This window comes from Zingiber officinale, chromosome 9A (assembly GCF_018446385.1).
Source record: "Zingiber officinale cultivar Zhangliang chromosome 9A, Zo_v1.1, whole genome shotgun sequence".
NCBI lineage: Eukaryota > Viridiplantae > Streptophyta > Magnoliopsida > Zingiberales > Zingiberaceae > Zingiber > Zingiber officinale.
Window position 1 is genome coordinate 11,478,863 of NC_056002.1, and position 6,870 is coordinate 11,485,732.

Genomic DNA, 6,870 nt, shown 5'->3' on the forward strand with positions numbered 1-6,870 from the left:
AACTTATTCCTCAAGTGTTGGCATATTTCGTTCTTCCACAAGAGTAACACTAAGAAAATACCAAAATCTCAACTTAGTATTTTCTTATGTTTTCCCAATATGTGACATTTTAAAATAAAATCAATACTTCTCAAATTTGGCACTTTTTACTCTTTCAAAGAGTAAATGATAAATCTATTTCATTTTCAAAGGTTAATAATAACCTTGAAAATACTCCTTGAGTGTCAATTTCTTCAAAGTTGGGTTAACTACTCTTCTTCTTAGAGTTGACACTCTCTAACCCATCTATGGGGTAGAGAAAATGCTCCTAGGAACCCAAAACCTATTGGTGCTCCTTGAATGCTCTAGGTATTCACTAGGGATAACTTCCCTAGATACCTTCCTAGTGACTTTGTTTGGCTTCTTAGAAGCCTTGGTCACCTTTTCTAGGTCAACCCAAGGGATTTCTTCCCTTGTGACATTCTTAGTGACTTTCTTTGACTTCTTAGAAGTCTTAGTCACATTTGTTGTTGCAAGGATACTTCTAGGGATAACTTCCCTTGTATCCTTGGCTTGACCTCTAGACTTAGGGTTGGTTCCATAGCTATATGGAACCCTATGGTAAGACATTTCATCCTTCTTAGCCTTAGGTTTGTATCCCAAACTTCTATGACCATTGGATGACTCTTGTTGTACTCCTAGACCTAGGTTTTACTCATTTTGCCCTTTTAGGATATTTTCCATCCTTTTCAGGGTCTTTTCCATTTTATCAAGTCTTGACCTCAAGACTTGATTTTCTTTTCATAAGTCCTTAGTTTTTGATTTATTACTAAGTCCATGAGCATTTTTATTTTTAGGCTTATAACTATGGTCCTTAGAGTTCTTGCCTAAAATTCCATTTACCTTCCTAACCCTAGGTGTGGTAGTTTTAGCATGAAAAGCTACATGATTTTCCTTAACTTAATCATGCCTCCTATTTTCATGGTAAATAGCATTGAAATGATATAAGTTAGAACTAGCATGCTTTTTACCATAATTTAAAGGGGTAGGCTCAATAAAAGTTACCTTCCTTTTTACCTTGGAGGCTCCCCCTTGAGTTGAGCTTCCTCCTTGAGCCTTGACCACCTTCTTCCCCTTGGGACATTGATTCCGGTAATGTCCCTTTTGATTGCACAAAAGCACACAATGTGCTCCTTGCTCCTTTCTGTTCCGGGGTGTTGGAGTGTATACTAAAAGCCTAGCTTTTGTATAAACATTTATAAGAATCACATTGGTCAAGTGTCTACATTTATATATACCAAATGTAAATGTTCAATTAATTTATATTGTAGATAACATAGTGTGTGGTGTCACACACAGAAGATCGTGTTATCGGTTCTTTATAAATTATAGACAGTAGCTCACGACTAAGATGGAAAAGAACAAACCATTGGAATAGTCATAGTATAATTAGGTATTAGTTTATCTTGACTAATAGATTACACTAGTACACTCTAAGTGTATTAAGTAGGACCATTTAAGGTAAGTTCTTTTTATACTGATTTAATAAAAGAACTAGACCTTAGTTATTATGGAAGTGTATGCTCTTAATCCTAATATAATAACAAGCACATATATTTAATATTTATTTCTTTGACTTATCAAAGGGTGAGATTTAGCTCGATAAATCAAAATGCCCGATAAGTTGGGAAATGATGTTCTTATAGTGTGACTTGTTGATTATAGAAGGAAACTGTGTCCTAGTAATCTAGGTTGATAATGTCCCCAAGAGGAGCTCATAATGATTGTCATGTTAAACCCTGCAGGTGGACTTAGTCCGACATGACGATAAGGTTGAGTGGTACTACTCTTGGACTAAGATATTAATTAAGTGAGTTGTCAGTAACTCATTTAATTAGTGGACATTCGATATCTTAAACATAGTGAGACTAACACACTCATAATAAGAAGGAACACAAAATGTAATTTGGGATTGGTGCAGTAGTTCAATAATAGTTCTTTAGTGGAATGAATTATTATTGATGAAATTAAGTTATGTGTTCGGGGTGAACACGAGATGTTAATTTCATCGGGAGACCAAAACCAATTCCTCCTCTCGGTCCCTATCGTAGCCTCTTGTATATAGAGATTTATACCCACCACATATCCACCTTCTTACCCAACTAATAGGGGTCAGCCAAGTCAAGCTTGAAGCTCAAGCTTAGGGCCGGCCAAGCCTAAAGGTTGAGCCTTAAGGTGGTCGGCCAATAGCTTGAAGCCCAAGCTTAGGTGATCGGCCACATCATATTAAAAAGGGATTTTTGTTAAAATTATTTCTTATGTGGATATCATGGTTTTAAAAGAGAGTTTAAAATTTAAATCTTTCCTTTTATAGCTTTCTACAAAAGATTAAGAAAAAATTTGAAATCTTTCCTTATTTGTAAATTGAAAGGTAGATTTTAATTTTGAGAAAACTTTCCTTAAAAGAGAGTTTAAAAATTAAATATTCTCTTTTATAAGTTTCTACAAAAGATTAAGAAAAGATTTGATATCTTTCCTTATTTGTAGATTAAAAGAAATTTTAATTTTTTAGAGATAACTTTCTTTTTATCCACATATTTAAAGAAAGATTTTAATTTATAAAATTTCCTTTTTATAAACCACCATGAAGGGAAAAATTATTGGAGACATTTTTTATAAATTTCCGGAAACAAATTAGGAAGTTTTAATTTTTGTTTTAATTAAAACTCTCGTTCTTTTGGGGAAATAAGTGGCCGACCATGTATATTGAGAAGAGAAAATTATTTTTAATTAAATAAATTTTTCTTTTCATGGCAAAAGAATTAAGGAAGTTTTAATTTAAATTTCCTTATTTGCCAAGACCAAGGATTATAAAAGAGGGGGTAGAGGTGCCTTCATGGGTGAACGACTCTATTTTTTCTTCCTCTCTTTTCCTCCTTGGTGTGGTCGGCCCTAGGGTCTCCTCTTCTCTTTCTTTTCTCTTTCTACTTTGTGGCCGGCGGCATCAACTTAAGGGAAGTCCATGGTGGCCGGTTCTAGCTAGGAGAAGAAGGAGAGAAAGAAGACTTTATTTCTAGCATTCCTTGGAGCTTGGTGGTGGTGGCCGGACCTTTACTTCTCATGGAGAATTAATGGTGGTCGAATCTAGCTTGGAGAAGAAGGAGCTTGATGGTTCTCGTCTCAAAAGATCGTTGCTCACACAACATCCGAGATAAGAAGAGGAATACAGTAGAAGATCAAGAGGTTATTTTGCTTACAAAGAAATGTATAACTAGTAATTGTTTTCCGCATCATACTAGTTTTCTTTGTATAGTTATTTATGGAAATACCAAACACAAGAGGCATATGATTCTAGAGTTTTCGAAATAGTTTTTTATTCGAGTTTGTGTTTTCTTCTTTTTCGAATTTTTGATTCGATTGTTCTTTTTGGTTAACCTAGAGTTATTTAAGGAAATAAATATTAGCTTTCCTTAAAAGGCTTTGCCTAGGCGGTGGTGGTTGCTCCCATATCCAAGAAGGCCATGTGCCTCGCCATGTAGTCCTGGAAGTCGATTTTGGAAATTAATATTTATGGAATTAATAACTTAGGTAGATTTGAATCAATAGTGTTAAGTTCTGCTTGCGATTCAAATCTAAACCATTAAGAACAGATAAGTTAAATTTTGAATCAATGATGTTAAGTTCCATCTGTGATTCCTAATTTAACTTCTAAAGAACACAATAGGTTATTTAAGGAAAGGTTCGACACTTGTACAAAAAATTTTTGTACAGTGGAACTGGTACAATTTTCTTAGGACTAACCAACAATTGGTATCAGAGCTAAGGTTTGCCTCTGTGTGTTTGGTTTTCAAATTAGGTTATGCACATGTCATATATAATTTAGGCAGGATAATAGTAGGATGTGCTAACTTTGTGGTTGCAGGCTCTAACTATTATGACATATTTTTATTGTGTGTAATTGGACCCTTGGACATGTCAAGGGCATTTAATTGTGTGTGCATGATTGTAAAATTAAATACAGCAGGAGTTGTATTAGTTATTAGGATTTTACATTTTTGTTTGATCTAGAATATATGTACATTCCTTTATGGAATATAGGATCGATGTATGTAAAATTCTATATTTGTCGCGGATCGTATCCTTGCGAGGCGTGGTGCTATCGGAGGACCAGAGGCGCAGTGGAATAAGAAGCAAGATAGATGCGACAACTCGACCCAATGGCGGTGGCTAAAGAGGGCAGCAGCTAGGGTTGGAGCACACGGAGGACAGTGATGAAAATGTCATAATAGTTGGAAAATTAATTTCCATGTTTATTGCTTTTATTTACTGTGATGTGTGTGTATGCATGTGTTATATGCTAGCATAGGTTAAAATTCCTCACCTTAAATAACTAAGTGGGAGAGGGATTAGTATATTAATCCCACGGTCTCCATTATTGGTTTGTAAGTGATGCAACAAGCTTGCGTGTTGGCTCTGAGTGCCTCCCTCCACAACGGATGAGTTTGTTTGCGGATCACTAGATCAAACTTCCTTAATGGATGGTTATAGGAAGTTATTTAGGATGTGTGTGATCTTCTCCTGAAGGGCACAATTCTATTTAATGGACTTAGTATCAAGTAATGGTATACACTTAGACACATTTAATAGTATCCTCCCCAACGGAGTCACTGCTATCACTTGTGTGACCAAAGGGAAACCAACTATTAATTTGTCATAAAACTAGGGTGACAAGATAATAAAATTAATGGGTTAAAATCCCTCTTACAAATGATTGATTTTGTATACGTTCACACTAACGTGGCATACAAAATTAACGATGTTTGAGATAATTTTATTTGTCATAAAGTTAGGTTGACAAGATAGTTAATGGGTAAAACCCTCCTCTTACAAATGATGATTTTGTATACGTCTATACTAACGTGGCATGCAAAATTCACGGTGTTTTGAGGTGTTGGTAAATTTAAATAGTATTGTTAGAGGAATCAATATTATTTTAAATTTAGAGTCTTGACCAAATATTTGATCAAAGACAGATCAACTATTAATTTTATTTGTCATAGGTTGACAAGATAATAAAATTAATGGATAAAATCTCTTTTCAGAACTTGTATACGTCCACACTAACGTGGCATACAAAATTCACGGGGATTTTGAAATGTTGGTCTTGACCAAATAATTTTGTGATTCTTAGGTTTACAGATGTTAGTCAATCCCCTAGCTGTTATACTATAGAATAGACTTAGTAGTCCCAATTATAATGATTGGAAAACTTGGACATTAAGGTAGATTGTTCTCACAAAACTGAGAACAATAACGGTGTATTTTATTAGTTGTTGAAACATATTTAGTGGTGTTATTTACCAGTACTTGGTGTGTAGATACAGGAACCACTGATTATGTCTACAATTCATTGCAGGGGTTCCAGGAAATCTGACAACTATATAAATCACCGTCCACATGGGCACTGCTGTAAAAGTAGCAACTGTTGCAGTGGGAGATGTTTATCCTTTGATAGGAATAAAATATGGATTATTAGAAATTGTCTTTACGTACTAAGTTTAGAAAGAACCTGATTTCAGTTTCTAAACTATTAAAGAATAGATGTTCTATTTTGATAACAAACTTGTTATCAGAAAAATAGGGAAGTTATCTGTTCTGGTACGTTGGTTGACAATTTATAATCCAATAACTCCCACGATGTAATAAATGGAAATTAATAACACATTTTCTAACTTTAAGAGAAAGTAACATTCGGAAATGAACCAATCATATTTTTGGCATCCAAGGCTAGGTTATATTAACTTGAGTAGGATTCAAAAGATAATAACCAATGAACTATTGAGTTCATTGGTAGTGGAAATCTTTCCAACCTGCGAGTCTTACTTGGAAGGAAAAATAACCAAGAAGCTTTTAAAGGGGTATAGAGCCAAAGATATGTTGGAAATTGGTTTATTCTAATTTGGATAGACCTTTGACTATCCAGGCAAGAGGTTGTTTTGAATATTTCGTCTCTTTTATAGACGACTATTCGAGATAAGGATACATTTACTTGACTCACCACAAGTCTAAGTGCTTTGATTAGTTCAAAGAGTACTAGGCTGATGAGGAGTAACGTCAAAGTAAAAGTATCAAGACACTACGGTGAAATCGTAGTAACGAGTACCTCTTAGGAGAGTTAATTTAGGAGTCACTTATCAGAAGACGGGATTTAATCCCAACTAACTGTACCTGGTACACCCCAACAGAATGGTGTAGTAGAAAGAAGGTATAAGGCTCTTATGGAATAATTAGATCAATGATGAGTTATTCAGAAAATTACCAAATTCATTTTAAGGATATACACTGGAAACGAAAGTGAACATAGTACCTTCCAAGTCAGAACTCTCTACTCATATAAAATTGCTGAATATGTGTAAGCCTATTTTGAAGCATATTCGGATTCGGGTAGTCCAACACATATGTTGAAGAGAGACAATGATAAGTTGGACAGGAGTTCACTTGTTTGTGGATTATTCTAGATAAACGAAAGTAGGTTTATAGTCTTAAAAATCAAAAAGTCATTGTTAGCATCAATGACCAATTTTTAGAAGAAGACTATATAATGAACCACAAGCCCATAAGTAAATTTGTTCTTAAGAAAATAATAAAGGACACGTCTAATCTAGTACCAACTGTACAAGATGAAATATCACAAGAAACTGCAACACGTATCACAAATAATACATAATTACAGAAAGTGTCTCGTCATAGTGGGAGGGTTGTTAGGCAACCTAAAAGATTCATGTTTTGGGAGAGTCTTTGGACTTGATCCTTGGTGGACATGAACCTGATCCCCGGACATATGACAAAACACTCCAAGATAAAGATACAACATCTTTGCAAAGAGCAATG